Source organism: Culex quinquefasciatus, chromosome 1 (genome assembly GCF_015732765.1).
Source record: "Culex quinquefasciatus strain JHB chromosome 1, VPISU_Cqui_1.0_pri_paternal, whole genome shotgun sequence".
In the NCBI taxonomy this organism is placed as follows: domain Eukaryota; kingdom Metazoa; phylum Arthropoda; class Insecta; order Diptera; family Culicidae; genus Culex; species Culex quinquefasciatus.
The window spans coordinates 6,997,543-7,012,672 of NC_051861.1; the positions used below are offsets into that span (position 1 = coordinate 6,997,543).

Here is a 15,130-nt window from a genome sequence, read left to right on the forward strand (position 1 = left end):
AGCTGCAGGTCGAAGCGAGTTGATATCTGGATGGAACACTTTTTTATTTGAGTTTGAAAATTGTGATATTTTTACACTAAAATGCCAATAACTCGCTTTAGATTTAACCCATTGGGATGCTTCACCCTGCATGCATTTTGTTGGATTTTTAAGCCCTTTTAGATGCACTTTGAATTTTGATATTTAATTAGAGTTTGCCCAAGTTACAGCCTTTTTACAAATTTCGACGTTGTGTCCCGATTTGCCCCACTTCCCGTTGACTTATAGTGCTCATATTTTGGCCAGATGCTAGTTTTCTATGTACAAACAATCCCGATTTGCCCCACTTCCCGTTGACTTATAGTGCTCATATTTTGGCCAGATGCTAGTTTTCTATGTACAAACAATCCCTTAAAATTTCAGGCAGATTGGTGAGTTCCAAACGACGTCCCATACAAAGAGGTATGCCCTGTTCGTGACTCGATCTTAACGTGAAGACTTCCATCATTGTCATGATTTTTCGTTCAAAGAAATAAATTTTGCGTCGCTTTCAATATATTGATAAAATTCCTTCAACAAGTTGTTTAGAATAGTGCCCTACACATGCTGATTCCTTTTGGTAACGTTTATCCCATTCCTTGTAAAGTTATGGAAATCGTCATTAATCAATGATTGCCAACTAGGACGTTAATGACTGTGCCACAAAATTATATAAATTTTGAAGCACTTTTGATTTAGATAAAAAAATCTTTCAGTGGCTTCACGAAGGCAACAACAGGCACATGCTGATTTCTTTTCGTGCTGTAATTCGTTAAATTGAATTTAATACAGAATATTTTATGGTGATGATCAATTTTCTTTGAAAATGATCAACGGCTTCACTTTGAAGAGATATAACCTCTTCTGTCTCATGAAATGAAAACAATGTCATTAAGCGATGCTAACAAATAGATATTTAATGATGAAAAATTAAATCAAAAAAATGTTTAATATTTAAGATCAACTGTAATAATTGAATATCAAAATCATAATACAAATTGACGGAAAGTATTTACATTGAATATGCAATTAATTATAGATTATTATTATAACGGTACAATTTATAAAAAATCATTACAAATCACTTTTCTAAAACAAGAAATTATAAATATAATACAGTTCAAAGATTACCTATATAATTAACGAAACACAATGAAAAAGTTCATCCCATTTAGTGATTTACACAATAAAAAAGGAGAGTTTTAGAAGGTTGAAAAATTGTTTGGTTGAATTTTATATCCCTTTCGATGTCATTTTTTTATAACCAGAATCAGAATTTAAAAAATAAAATATCTATAAAGAAAATAATAGGCTAGTATAGGAAATAATTGCAACGGGTGATTTCAAAAACTTAAATTTTCTGAAAAACTAAAAAAAACTCTTTTTTATAATTATAATTAATTATAATTTTAATTTTTTTAAGCTCTCTTTTGCGAAAATGGAAGCCGTTATTGAACAATATTTTATCGGATTTTTTGGAAAATTTCATTCAATACACCCAACCGGCGGTCGCATGATTGTGATGCATGGCGGCATGAAAGTATATCAGAATCTGCATGAAATCTGTCCTTATGCATTTTTTGCGATATAGGGTTATGACATTTTTGCCTGTTACCGACAGTTATCGACATCACCGACGGCTGATTGATTGTATTGCAGAAAAAAAATCTTAACAGAACGAGGATTGAACCATCAACTTCTAGGTTGCTGATCCGACACGCTACCACCGCGCCATGGACGCTTGATGAATTGTGAGGGACAGAGTCCGAACATATTGTTCTCTCTGGAATGTTGCGCGGGGACGCGCCAGCATTCTATGTGTTGGTGAGAACTGCAGATCACTGACATGTTTACACGCGGGCAAAATTGAGCTATGAGCTTGCTGCAAAAACTGTTATAAAATGTAACATTTTCTGTAGCAAATCCACTGCTGCAGATTTTGAGCTATATATTTCCTTTGGGTGTAGGATCAAAATTTTGAGAGGTTCATGAAAAGATTGTGAAACATGATTTTTTTCAGTAGTATGACCATAAAAACCATAAAACGGGTTGCTTTGATAGGTTTGAGATTTTTCCGCAAAATTATACCTAAAAATTAAATGTGTACGGAATGGTATGGAAACAAACTGACGGTGGTAGGAAAGTGTTCAATGTACTACTAGAAGATGTATTCTTAAACTCTTAACAAGTTTAAAAAGTTAGTTAACTATGATTAATAAAATGTTGTATTATGAATGAATGATGCAAATGAAAAGTATTATTTATATATTCTCAAAGTGTCACGATTTTCTCAATAAACATGATTTTGAATACGGAATGCATTTTCAGATTCCTTGGACAATTTTCCTCTAGGAGAAGATATAAATAGGTTCGTTCATAATAAATATTAGACTTCATCTATAAAGTACGTGACGTTCACATTTACTGAAAAAAATTACTGAAAAAAAATGTGAAACATAATTCAAAAAAATTCTCCAAATTTATGGGCATTTCCAGTAGAACAAATTTCATATAAAATGCGAAAACTTTTCATTTGTGTTTCAAATTCAGTTTAAAATGTAATATGAATCGAAAACTTCATACTCAAAACTAGTTTGGCGCGTGAGCATTATAATTTATAAACAAAACTAGCTTAAACGAATTCCGGACAAAATTCAAACTTTTAGTCATCTCGTGATTCGAAATAAAAACAAAGTCATCTCGTGATTCGAAATAAAAAAATACTCTAGCCTAAAGCTGGTGATAAATAAGTTTTTCATACAATCATGACTCTTTTAAATCGCTTATAACTTTTCAAGATCGAGTCAGATGTTACAGTTTTGGCATGTTCTACAAAGTTGTAGAACATGAAATTTCCAATAAGAATCACACTTTTGAGAATATTTGGATAAAAGTAGCGCAGACAAAGCTGTAGGAAAATTTGATTTTTCATTCATTTTTCCGATTTTTCCCATACAAACTTCACCCTCGAGTATCAATGGGTAAATGTTGACCGATTTCTTTAAGGAATAATAATCAGCTTGTGGAGTAGGGTTTTGAAAATGTCCCATATTCTTGGCACCCTACTGAACATGTTTTATAAATCATACCAGATATATTATAAAGGAAATACCGAAAATTTAGTGACTTTGCAATGTCAAAATGAATTAGTTATATTTTCGAAAATAGTAGTTTATGCAACACGTTGCAAAAAGAGGATTTTTTCAGCACGAGTCGTACATTTATCCAACGAGGTTCACCGAGTTGGATAAATACGAAAATGTCTATTTTGCAATTCCGTCGTGAAACTACTTACTTTTCCTGTCATTATTAAACGACGAAATAGCCTACTTTTCTGTACCAAAAATAACAGAATCGAATAGCAACACTTTTCATTACTTGTTTCGAAAAGTAACACTTTTCAATTTTTTTTTATTTAAACGATTTATTGACAAAATACATGAAAATTTAACTTTAAATTTCACTCAATGGGTGTTTTTTCGGGATTGCAAAAAATGTTGTATGGAACTCGTTGCAAAACTTGACTTTTTCAGCACTCTTCGTATTTATCCAACTCGGTGAACCTCGTTGGATAAATGTACGACTCGTGCTGAAAAAATCCTCTTTTTGCAACTTGTTGCATGAACTACTATTATGTCATCAAAAATGTGTAATTTTACATCTGAAAATGTGTAATTTTATCACTTTTCTGCTGTAATTTCACTTTTTCAGCCTAAATTGTTGTAAAATTACATCACAAAAGAGGTAATGCAAGGTGGAATGCAAAATTACACCTTTCAAATTTACATCATTTTTTAACTGTCCAAACATTGAACAGTAACAAGGCTAAAACAGCGGTCCCAGTTCGCCCCATGCGTCCCGTTTCGCCTCAGAGGACGGTAGTTAGTGTTAGCATGCAACATTCATAATCCGAATGAAAATTAATGAATATTTATTTGCTTTTAGATAAAATGTAAATATTGGAATTTTTTGTTCAATCTCCATTTGTAAAACAGAAATGGATTCGAGATAAAAAAAAAACACATTTAAATTTCACCCTTAAAAGAAGCTCACCTTAAGCAAAAAGTTCACGAACTTAAACTTTTCTCTACTCAGCAAAAAAAAAAAACGAAGAACACCCGAAAGTGTCGTGGGAAATTAAGAGTCGGCGTGTCGCGCAAAACTTGAACCCCTTTTTTTCCTCCTCTCTCGGCCAAGTTGGCCGTTTCCTGCTGGCAGAGGCAACTTTGTTTCCACCTTAACCGCCACGTGGGATTCCGCGGTGCGGTTCGCCGCTCGATGTCAAGTTCAGCGGCGCCGAAATGTGAAACTTTTTTCCCCCCTGTAATTTGGAAACAATTCTTACAGGGAGGGGGGGATTCGTGGGACCAAAGGGATTCAAGTGGTTACAAATGAGACATTTTAATTCTGCGGGAACTTTTGGTACGGAGGGGGGATTTTTGGGGTCCCGCTGGAGACGTGTCTTTAATTGTCATGGTCTTTAATGGTAATTGTGTGGAGGATTTTAATTTTCAATCTCCTGGGCAGCCGTTTTGTTGGAAGCGCCTCGGTGGGAAATGGGATACCTTAATGTAACTTGATACCCTGAACGCTTCAGGACCTACGCCAAGTGCTTCTGGCGTTGACACCCATCCAGTGTCACGAAATAATTATTTTTCCTGGCGATTTCCCAGCGGAAGATTGCGTGCGTGACAAGCTGAGGGGGTGGCAACGTCTTCACCGGCAAGCTCAAGTTTCGTGTGACTTGGGGATTCAGGAAGGGAGAAGCGTTCAACACTTTACCTCCACGTCTTGAGCCGTCGTGCTGTCAGGAGCAGACCCGGGAAAGTGTCGATCAACGGCGTTGGCTCCCAGCAGGAGTGACAAGCCAGCCAGCTGTTGCTATCCGATGTAATTACATCAGGACTCGGGCCGTTCTCGGAAAGCTGACTGTTGAGCTTTCCTTAGAGCGGTGATGTGCCCTGCAGTAAATTGTGCCGTTGTTGTTTATCGATAAATAATGGACCAAGCTGGGATGGAAGGAACATGGTCTTCGTAGGCGCGTTTGTCCACAAATCCCGAGGAAATTGAATTAGAGAGAGAGTTGGCTCTAGGTGACGCACTTGGGATAAACCACCCGAAGTCATGAACTTCCTCTGTTGCTGTGACGTCGCCGTCGATAGGAGGCTGACATTTTAATCTGCGTCCTTCAATCTATTGTTATTGTCACACCACGTGCAAACAGAAGAGGCGCCCCAGTAGCATCCAGATGTGGCTCTCCCCTGAGGGAGGGAAGATTTTACGCAAATCTATAGTGGATATAAGCTTTGCTTTGGTAGATTCAGTAGCAGATGGCCTGCCAGGAAGGAGAAGCAACATGTCTCGTTATCATAATATCGATGTGCGTGAATTCTAATGGACTAACTGAAAGTTAACACAAATTGAGCTTATAATGGCATTTTGTTGCTTATCATATTTCCAGCAAAATGCTTCAACAAGAATTTAAAAATTCTTTTTCGACCGCATCTTGGATATCTAGTAATTCGCAGAACAGAAAATCTTTAGTTTGTACTCTGATACCTCATCGTATTTTTACAATCTGTGTTTCCAAAATGCAAAATTCTAATAAAACATCAATATTTCACAAATGGTTGAACCTTAAAAAACTGGAAACGATCAATTAATAAAATATATTTTAAAACTCGTATCCATTATGAAACAATATTACACATATTTTTTGTCATAAAGTGTATTTTTACCTTATAAGAAATTTGGAGCAGTTCTCCAATGAATGAAATAATTCAATGTTTTTTTTTGTATTTTTATTGTTGTTGTATTTATTGCCATTTGTCCATACAAAAAGGCTATTTAAATAATCGAAAATCAGTATATTGAGAACATATTTTCTGACCGATTTGGATCGATTTGGCTGAGGACTTCTCAAAAGGAAAAATACACACTAAAATAAATCAACCTATTTTTTAAATTATTTGTTTAACACAGATAAATAGAATTGCCCAAATAATCCTTTTTGCCTTTCTCATTGAGGTAAGGCTATAATCCTGCTCTAAAAATGAACTTTGTATAAAAACGTCGTAGACTCACCTTCATATATACATATCAACTCAGAATCGAAAAATGAACAAATGTCTGTGTGTATGTGTGTGTATGTGTGTGTATGCATGTATGTGACCAACAAACTAGCTCATGTTTTTTCGGCACTGGCTGAACCGATTTGACCCGAACCTGTTGCATTAGACTTGGTTTAGGGTCCCATGGATCGAGTTTCATACAGATTGAAGTTTCGATAAGTAGTTCAAAAGTTATGCATAAAAATGTGTTTTCACATATATCCGGATCTCACTTAAATGTATGTAAACTATGTCCGGGTCCATCATCCAACCCATCGTTGGTTAAGTTATCAAAAGACTTTTCCAACGAGCCTAAAACATTGGAGATCTGGCAACTCTGTCTCGAGATATGTCCACTTAAGTGATATTTATGTACTTTTTGGATGCCGGATCTCACTTAAATGTATGTAAACTATGTCTGGATCCACCATTCAACCCATCGTTGGTTAAGTTATCAAAAGACTTTTCCAACGAGCCTAAAACATTGAAGATCTGGCAACCCTGTCTCGAGGTATGGCCACTTAAGTGATATTTATGTACTTTTTTATTCCGGATCTTAAAAATAGATGAAATTTTTGTACAATTCCATCATATCAGTCATTGTTGGTAATAAGTGAGGAAGGCTCCAACCACATAGGTGGATTAAGTTAGTTTTTAATTAATATTTAGAACATGTTGACGATGAGAAAAATTTCTATCTTTTGTGCTATTGCTTAATTTTGATGAAATTATTTTGACAGTGTCGAAAAAACCCGTATTTTTTAAATATTTTACAGAACAATGATTGAGCAATATTTGTATGATCTAGCTACTAAGAACTTTTTCACCTGTAGGAGCAAAACAATAGGGCTTTTGTTAATTTGATTTGGTTAACCGCGGTGGATTTTCTGGAAATAATTCGAACTGTCAAAAATCCACCATAGCATCTACCGGTGGTTACTTTTCTACCACAGATTTTTGTGCGATCAATGTGGTAGATGCTTCGGTGGATTTTTGACAGTTCGAATTATTTCAAGAAAATCCACCGTTAACCGCGGCCTAATGTTTTAAACATTTTCAAGTCAACATTAACATTTAAAATGGCACACCAATAATAATTCCTGACTCAAATGATACGGTTTCGCATGTCAAATCTTTTCAAAAGTGGCAAAGAAATTTAAAAAAATGCTGAATATTTTAAGCTGTTAAACATAGCTATATTTTTTTAATTTTCTAGCGAAAATAAAAAAATCGACAACATTTTCTTGGGAAAAAAATATTTTATACATCCTTACATCCTATACATCCTTAATCTTCACAAATTTAAAAAAAAAATTTTTTTGCAAATAGAAAAAAGTTATGCTAGATTTTTTTTAAATTATTATTCTAAGCAAAACATTCTTCTGTTTCCGCGAAATACCCTATTCTATAAAATAATTAAATTATTATAACGTGCCACCCATGTGGATGTCGAATATCGTGAAATGCTGATTGAATATCCTATAAATTGAGTTTTGTGGGGCTAAGTTTAACTTGAGTATAAATTATTATAAATTGTAATATATGAATTAAAAACGTTATATTTTGTACAAATAATTCTAAGCTAGTGTGAAATACTAATAATTTTCTCAAAAAAAACTTATTCTTCGGAAATACTCAACTTAAATGATAAAGAGATGCGAAATTATGCTAATGTTAACAAATTACAAACTTCTAAAGTTTTTGCAAAAGATAAATAAAACATTTTTGCTTCAAATAGAATCAAACTGAATCATACTGCTAAATTGTAAAATTATTGGGGCAAAGATCTAGAATAGACACAAATTTTATGAGCAAAATATTTGCATTAATTCTATTTATTTTTTTGCTTTTCTCAAAGATTCATTTTTTTATTGTGCTTTAAGCAGTTTGTGACACTATTTGCTTAAAAACTCTAAAAATTAGTATTGAAATTTTAAATGAAGGATTGAATCAAGCTTCCCTTCCTCCTACCATTTTTATCACTTATTCTACTTGTTGTATTTCGACGAAAATATGTTTAAGTTTTAAAAAAATTACAGTAATACCCGAGTAGACGGAAACAACTTGGCAAATAATTCTTAAAGTGTCTATCCATGAAATCAAAAAAAATGAAGCAATTTATATATTTCTCGTATTTTTGAGAAAAACTGCTGTAAAATTCTTGATGTCACAATTTCAAGTAATATAAATATTACAGTTATCAATTTAACAGGAAATTAACTTCTCATAAATCTCAAATCAAAAAGGCCAATTTCTATGGACAGCAGCTTTTACAATTAAATGTTTGAACAGTTTACTTCTTCGAAAACAAGATCGAGGAGTAAATTGATGTGTTGATGCAATTTTATTGACAATCAATTTTTAAATATATTGACTGCTTGAAAGACACATATTTTCAAGAAATGTAGAACCAGAACACTGAATAAAACCCACATAAGGTTAATTGAAATTGATCTGTTATTGCTAAAGGCAATCAAGAAAAAGAATCTCTCGTGGAATTGCTTGAAAAATGCTCTTAATTGTTTAGAATAGGAATGACACTTTTTAATTGATTCCTGTCATGAACATATTTGCAATTAAAATTTCACACCTACCTTGTTTCAAATAGTTGAGCAATTTTCTTAGCATAATACCCCCTAAGATAGGCTCCCAAGTATCAAGATCAATCTTCCGTCTAGTCCCCAACAGATGGCAGCCCGGATTGACACCTTCCTAGTCACGATTTTGGTATTCATGAGACGCTCGAAACGTGCAAACCAACCGTTCGAAGAATTGATTCTCCAGCTTTCTGAGCAACCACACCTGGTGCTGTGCGGTTGCATACGGTCGGGAGATTTCTGGGAATGAAAAAAAAAAGTCTCGCCTGAATGTATGCAGCGTGAAATTCGTGCGTGTTTTTCCTGGATGTGTTTCAATTTTTCTCCGGGACTTTTTTTTTATTCGGCTGGAAAAGTGTCAAATCCAGAACAAATGTGTGACGAGCGTGACCCCATGTGGCACGTGCAAAAGTAAATGTCAAAATCCGCGCGGGCGAACGAATGTTGACGAAATTTATTGCCCCAACGAACGTTGAAGGTACGTATACGTTTCTCGGGATCACATTTCCGAGCTCGCGATATTTGAAGAAAGCCTGTTGTTTACACACCGAGTGGAGCGCGTTTCGCCGGTGCGTAGGACGGAAAGCTCTTGATTGGCCCCAATCAACACCTGGAAGTTGGGTAAACCTTACGCGCACGAGGGTTCACCAACCTTAGTGGGTTTTTTTGTGCTTTTGCAGTGGTTTTTAAAACTGAAGAAACGCTTTAGAAAGAAGATATTTCTAGTAAAGGTTGAACCCCCCTGCCAAACACGTGACTTGAAACGACCAAATTCACGTTTATTGCTTTCCAGGAATTCCTGGGGGAAAACGTGATTTCCACGCGCTGATCCGTTGAGATTGATATTGGCAAATATTTCAAGTCCTGGCCAATGTGGTCTGGTTTTGCCCAGAGGGGTGGGGATGCTGCGGAAGAAAAGGCGGTTTGCGCAAACATACAAATGAACCGGGGCTTGTTCGCCGATTCGCAGATTGAAATCTAAATCGCAATTGAAGAGAAGCGGTATTTTTTTTTATTTGTTGTGAATACGATTTGGGAATAGTGGTGGGAGGATTTATTTCTCGATAAGTCATTACGTCAATGGAGTAAATCCGATCTTGATTTATTTGTGGTGATTTTCATCAACAACTTTTCAGATCACTTTCACTGATTTTCACTGATGGATGAAGTCAATACCAGTCAATACATTGTGAGGTATGGCAATGAACCCATGATACAATTTCAAATATTGCATTTGACTTAAGCCACTAGAAAAATATTTTTAATATTTTTTTTAAATTGTTTATGTTAAATTAAATGTAAAGAATTTTCTAGCAATTTCAAGCCAAAAATTTTTCATGCAGATGAAAAAACCAACTTGTTATTGCTAAATCAAAAAATAAATGAAAAAAAAATAAGACGAATACTACAATTAGAAAAAGCCCTTTGGATTTTGGTTTATGGGTGGCCTATTCCATGAGTGTCTCAAAAGTTACAAGGAGTTTATCAAATTCACCATAATTAAACTATGACACAATTAAAAGTGGTACCACCTTCAAGGTGTTAAACTTTTTGTTTTGATTTGGTTAATATGATTTCATTGAATTTTCCCTCAATTTATGTTACAAAAATGGGATTACATATGAAGCATTCCACCTCAATTGTACACAAAAAAAAACAAAATTAAAATCAACGTATTCCGATCAAACTAAAATTTTGTTAAACTGTGGACTCTCTGCCTGTTGATCTTCTCGATATCAATATTTCAGACCCTTCAAATAGATTGCTTTGAACGAATAAAAACAAGTTTTAATTACTTGATTTCCATCGAAGTCGGACCACCCTAAAATTGTGACAAATATCCATTTTGAATCAGGAATATCTCTGGAACCACAAATCATGAAGTTGATTCAGGACTAATTTTGAAGAAAATGGACTTAGAATCGATTAAGGTAGTCTAATTCAAATTCAAAGTTGTTTTCCGTGTGTGTTGCTCAAATGAAAACTAGCTGCTTGATTTTTAAAATTGACACATATTTTAACTTAAATTTTGATCGTAATAAAATGTTCCACAAGCTTTCTAATTTGGTTAATGTTTTCCTCTAGATATTTGGTTTTCCAGGTTAGACGTAATGATTTTCTAGAAAATGACTTCCAATTTTTCCTTCAACCTTTTAACGAAGAAAACACTCTTCTTTTATGAGATTTTTTTTATTTATAAGTTAGAAAGTCAAATTTGAAGGTGAGCCCACGATTTTTTTTTTCGCTCGATATTGTTGTGGAAATAGCCAAAAATGTTACAAAAAGACTCACGAAAAATGCAGAATCGAGAACTCGAACGGATATTATAACATTTTTTTAGAAAATACTCAAAATTTTCACAAAACTACGTGTTTTCGAATAAAATACTCAAAATTTCCGTTTTTACAATGTGGGTAACAATTGTTATTACATTTGAAATGTATGAAAAAATCGCGATCGTTTGATACCAACATTGTAAAAACGGATTTTTTTTTCGGAAATACGTAATTTATGAAAATTAGGAGTATTTTCAAAAAATATTGTTCTTACATTCGAAATGTATGAAAAAATCCTGATCGTTCGATACCCACATTGTAAAAACGGAAATTTTGAGTATTTTATTCGAAAACACGTAGTTTTGTGAAAATTTTGAGTATTTTCTAAAAGTGTTGTTATTACATTCGAAATATATGAAAAAATCCCGATCGTTCGACACCCACATCTTAAAAACGGAAATTTGGAGTATTTTCAAAAAAAAAATGTTATTACATTCGAAATGTATGAAAAATCCCGATGAAAAATTGAAGTATTTTCAAAAAAAATTGTTATTACATTCGAAATGTATGAAAAAATCCCGATCGTTTGATACCAACATTGTAAAAACGGATTTTTTTTCGGAAATACGTAATTTGTGAAAATTTGGAGTATTTTCAAAAAAAATGTTCTTACATTCGAAATGTATGAAAAAATCCCGATCGTTCGATACCCACATTGTAAAAACGGAAATTTTGAGTATTTTATTCGAAAACACGTAGTTTTGTGAAAATTTTGAGTATTTTCTAAAAATGTTGTTATTACATTCGAAATGTATGAAAAAATCCCAATCGTTTGATACCCATATTGTAAAAATTTAAATTTAGAGTTTTTTTCAAAAAGACGTAGTTTTGTAAAAATTTTGAGTATTTTCTAAAAATGTTGTTATTACATCCAAAATGTATGAAAAAAACCTGATCATTTGATACCCATATTGCAATAACAATATATGTTTGGTTTCTTTAGAGGAAAAAAAATGCATTTTCGAAATACAGGAAAAAAACGTATTTTTGTGAAAATTTTCATGAATAATAATTTTAATGCATAGCTGTCATCATCCCGATTTCAAAACACTATAATTTTTTGATGTTTGCATGATTTTTCGTACGATTAAAACCAATGTCTCCCATATAGCCAAAATTCCATAAGCTCTGTGCCTCGGTTATGCACGCCTCGGTTTTGCATTCCCCATATGCGGTGCTAAACCGAGGCATGACTGTATCCGGTAAAAATATTTATATTTTTAAACCCGCTGTAACTTCACAACTATTGGACTTAGGAGGATCGATTCCCGTATTCGGTTTTTGAAAACTCTGACGCTTAGACCAATTTTCAAAAACATAGTTTCAGTAAATGATTTTTATATTTTTCAGGTGAGTTGCTCCATCCTGCATTTTTCGTGAGCTTTTTTGTAACATCTTTGGCTATTTTCATAAAAATTTTGAAAGAAAAAAAAAATCGTGGCCTCGCCTTCAAATTTGACTTTTAAACTTGAAAATCTCATTAAAGTAAAGTGTTTTCTTCTTTCAGTGTATTTTTTCTCGGAAAGCCCAACAAATTTCCTACAAATTTGTCTTTGACCACTTTTTGATACGATGCAACGGGTACAAGATACAGCATTATTTAAATTACAAAATACAAAAATATTGAAAACACTTACGCCCTTCCCAAATGGCATTATCGAGTGAATCTGGCTCCATATACACAAAAATGGCGTATATAAGCGTAGGATAAAATGTCTATAAAGTTTCTTTGAAATCGGAGAGAGTCGAGAAAAAAGTATCTGAAAAATTTCTGTTTTGGGCTGTAATTGCTCCAATACAAATATTATTCAAATGTTTTGTATATTTCCTTCAATTTATATCGAAAACATCAAAAGGTGCATGTTTGTGCAATTTTAGTTTTCTGGCAAAAACTCATTTTTTCAAATGCCTAAAGCTTAACATACTTTCTTTGGCTAGTTTAAGATTATGCGTTTAAAATGCAAAATGTTTTATTTATATTTTATGAAAACATATTTTTTAGATGTTCATGTATGATTTCAATTGAAAAGCAACGGTTTAAACAGATATGGGTTCTTGTATAAATTGATCCAAAAAAAAAACACACAAATCTAAAAAATATGAAATTGCCATAGAAAAATATTTTCCACCTTTTTCAATAGGGTGATCTTTTTTTTCTAAATTAACAACATATTTGATTTTTGTAACAAATATTTTTGACAGATTTTGACTCTACCTCCTACCCAAAGACCCAACTAGTCATGGACAAGTCTCTAAACCGATGCAGTTCCAGATGTTCCCGGGCAGCTCCAAATCAACTCGCCATCGACTACCAACGTCACACTCTGCCGCTGTTCGAAAGAGTTGTTTTAATGTTGTTCCCGAAAATGACATTTCCTCCTCCCCTACCCCCCCACCAAACCCTGTTCCGGTGCGCCCAAACATTGACGTGTTGTGTCTTTTCTCACACACTGGGCACCACAATTCAATTATGCGGAGGGGGGGACCTTCCCAATCGCACGTCCAATTATCGTTTTCAATCAAACGCAAAATCAATTACAGTGATGTGTTTTTCCTCGTTGGTGGTGCGGTGGCGGAATCACCGGAAGGGCCCCCACCGTGCTCGGGGAGGCCAAAATGACAAAATTAGCACCCGTTTTGGGGGGGGGGGGGGGTGTGGAAACTGAGTGACCGACAGAGAGAGAGGTCATTAGTTGCTAAATTATCGAATGATACCTCACGCCCCGAGCGCGTTGGAGGTTGCCGGCAAACTAGCTGTCAGTTCTGGCACGTCGGACACGTGGTGGTGTCCAATTTTGGACAACTGGACGTTGGCAGAGGTTTTAAGGGGAAATTGGCTTCAAATAAAAATAGCATGAATGTAGCTCAAAACTAATAAAAAAAAATCTACAAATTTATTATTTAATGAACAATTGAAATATTTACAGATTGACTGATTTACTTACCATTTCCACAAAAGATTCGTTTATTAACTCACTCATTTTCACTGCATTTAAACACATCACTTCTGGTTTCTAATTTATGAAGAATTTGCTAGTTGAAGTCCGTAGTTGGAATCAATTTTACCAAATCGAAGTAAATTTACAAAATCAATATTTCCAATAATCATAAAAAAGCAATTTCTAAGAATTTAACAAAATGGTTCCCCAAAAACCCACATTTCCCCACAAAACAACAAAAATTAAAAAGAAGCACCCTATTTAACCCCCTCGTCTGGGAACGTTAGTGTGCTCCTGTTTCGTATGTGTGCATTGAACGTTAACGTGTACGTGTGCTGCTATAAATTTTCACCACATTAGAGTGTCGAGTGCCGGGACTTTGAGCGCCAAATTTGAATATTATTGAAATTCATCTCTCCCAAAAGCATTCGAGGAAGCATCGCAAATTTTCGTGGAAAATTTCCCACCCTCAACCACCACCGTTGAAAATCGATTTTCTTCTGAATTATAAAATAATCAAAAACAAGTTCAGATTAATAAATAATGAAATAATAACAAACGGCCCCCTCCCATTCCCTCTGCTAGATGCTGGTGGTGGAAATAATTTCAAAATGATTATCTGCCAACGCTTTGGCCAGTGGAAAAGCTGCAGCTTGTTCGGGGGAGGAAGAAAAAGGGGTTTTCCCGAGGAAATCCGGGATTTTCGAGCAGGGTGAGCTGTTCCGTTTAAGGGGCCATGAATATTCTAGTGCCGATCAGGGATCGTGAGCCGCGGAAGAGCTTAAATGATTTGATTGATTGTTGTAGCTTTCTGTTTTGGTTGAAAATTTGAGTTTATTTGAAATTCTTTTTATTCCGAACGAATGATTCTTAAAGTGGTCTTTTTCTCCTTTCTCTTTACAGGTAATCAAGTTTTCAACGTGCTTTCACCACAAGCGAGGCAAGAAATCTTATCACAAACACTCGCCACATACCTCAAGGGGGGTTAAATGGGGCATTACCCCTTAACGACCATGTTTTGGTTCGTGGTGGAATGGTGCCCGTAAAACGATAAATGTCCCTCGTCAGATCATCAATCTCCGGGAGTCACTCACAATGGTCGTCGTCGTTGGGTGGGGGGGAGGCACGTC

General features: G+C 34.6%; 1 protein-coding gene and 1 long non-coding RNA gene across 3 annotated transcripts in view; both read left to right on the forward strand.

Moving 5' to 3' along the window:
• LOC6048982 (limbic system-associated membrane protein) overlaps positions 1-15,130 on the forward strand; it is a 512,782-nt gene that overhangs the window by 263,629 nt on the left and 234,023 nt on the right. The gene's annotated exons all lie outside the window — the stretch shown is intronic.
• LOC119768746 overlaps positions 1-15,130 on the forward strand; it is an 84,614-nt gene that overhangs the window by 69,246 nt on the left and 238 nt on the right. The window contains exon 3 of the long non-coding RNA XR_005278203.1: positions 14,904-15,130. This exon is cut by the window's right edge and continues 238 nt beyond it. This is a non-coding gene — a long non-coding RNA (uncharacterized LOC119768746). The remainder of the gene's footprint in view (positions 1-14,903) is intronic.